We start from the raw sequence: 2141 nt of genomic DNA, 5'->3' as shown, positions 1-2141 counted from the left end.
AAGTCTGTCATCGGGATTAGTGCAAATCTACAGCTGTTTTTTGCACCGATTGACAAACTGATCCTAGTCCATGATAACAAAGGATGTTAAGAGTGCCGATCAAAGTAGAAACTCTAGGAAATCTGTGTGTGCTTTTTGTGTGTGTGTACTATTAATGGATGCTTTGATTTGATGGTATCAAAGAATTTACTTTGATCTTTGTTTCATGGGATTGAAGAGTATTTAAATTTTTTCATTTATTTTTTTAAAAATATTTCATAAGATTTCTATGATTTGCCTAAATTGGTCTTTTTTCTAATTTTACGACATTCCCAATACATTTTTTCTAAACATTTTCTTAGATTTCATTAAGCTGTGTGTGTGTTTGTCATTTATATAAGAAGTCTTATATTGTTATATTACTATTTTCGGATGCCTGTGAATTTAGGTAATCAGCATTACATTATCTCAAAATATAATAATAATTGCAAATACTTTTGTCACCAACAGAGGAACCATTAGACCAGCCTTTATTTACGTCTTTTATTCCAATAATCATTTTGCAATCAACAAATATATTGAAAAGGAATAAAAAAAAATTATCTCTCGAATCGTACAGAAATACAATAAGACCTAGAAGCCTTCCCTGTTTTTAAGCCTATGGCCCGAGAATATAAGACCTTGAAATATGAGGATGTTAGTGACAGAAAGGGTTTCTGGAATAGTAATTCATGGAGATCTGTAAAAGGAGTTTAGTGTGATCTCTTCCCGCTAAGAGACCGAGAGATCAGGAGGGAGGGAAGTTTTGGCCTTCAAAAGTTTTTAAAACTTCTTGAAGATCAGAAATGATTTCTAGTGGGCATCTAGATTTGGATCCTAGGAGTCTTCTCAGAAGAGTTATAAAATTATAACAAATCTTTGCAGGTCTCAAAGAAACATATTAGATTTGTTGCTATGAAGTGTTTATGTGTTTCCTATAAAAAAAAAAATATGAGAAAGAATGATAAAATAACGCATTACAATGAAAGACCAGTTTTCTATTATAATCTATTCCTAATGAAGACAGCATTTCCCTTGATAACTACTTAATTACAACGGCAGTAGGTATAAGACAATATGACCTTATTTCCAAAACAAATTTCTTTCATGCGGTGCAGGAAAGAATATACATTTTGAGGTGTATCCTCATGAGAGCCCCTGATGCATTCCTTTATCTTATTACGAGTGTTAATCTAGGCTTTGTTTTCATGCTTTGATACAAAGCCCTCAGGTTTTCAAAAGAATAATATTTTGGCGTAATGAGAATTACATATCACTTTGAAAAGGAACTAAATAGCTGTCTGTCTAAGTAGGAAAACCCTTTTTTTCTTTCTTTCTTCTTTCTGTTTCACGTTTATTCCTTCAACACCTAAAAGAGAATTAAATGTTTTTAACACGTTCGGACATGATCAGCATGGCTTCGTTTGTAATGACTGCCTGCCAGAATAAGATTAAATAATCGAAGATTTAGATGTGTTGATAAAATCATTTTATGTGAATTATAAGAAATTATGATTTTTATATTTCAGCTCAGGTAAAACACAATAGTTTATTAATTTTCCTTATGTTTCATGTTCTTCCTCTTAACATTATTATGACAGTGCAAGTGTATGCGACCCGTCAAATCGACAACAAAATATTAAAATAGAAACTTAGAGTCTTACCGAATTCTTAGCACAACAAATAGTTACAACTCAGAGATCTGTGGGAAGAACAATAATGGGAAAAATACTAAGAGACAAAAAAAGGCCACTTGGATACGAGAGAAAACTAAAGAAGAGGATATTCTAACAACATGTAAAAAAATAGAAATGGACATGGGCAGGATATATAATGAGAACGACAGACAATAGATGGAAATTGAATATAGTAGAATGGGTGGCTAGAGATTGTAAATAAAGTAAAGGAAGGAAGAGAAGACGTTGGATCGACGAACTAAAAAAGTTCCTGGTTGGACTGGCACGAAAAGACTGTAAACAGACGCAAGTGGAAGGACATGCCTGAGGCTTTTATTCTGCAGTGGACGAGTATCAGCTACTTACGAATATATGAATATATATATATATATATATATATATATATATATATATATATATATATATACATATATATATATATATATA

This window comes from Palaemon carinicauda, chromosome 32 (assembly GCF_036898095.1).
Source record: "Palaemon carinicauda isolate YSFRI2023 chromosome 32, ASM3689809v2, whole genome shotgun sequence".
NCBI classification, from domain to species: domain Eukaryota; kingdom Metazoa; phylum Arthropoda; class Malacostraca; order Decapoda; family Palaemonidae; genus Palaemon; species Palaemon carinicauda.
The sequence above is the reverse complement of the archived record's forward strand: the minus strand, read 5'-3'. Positions refer to the sequence as shown.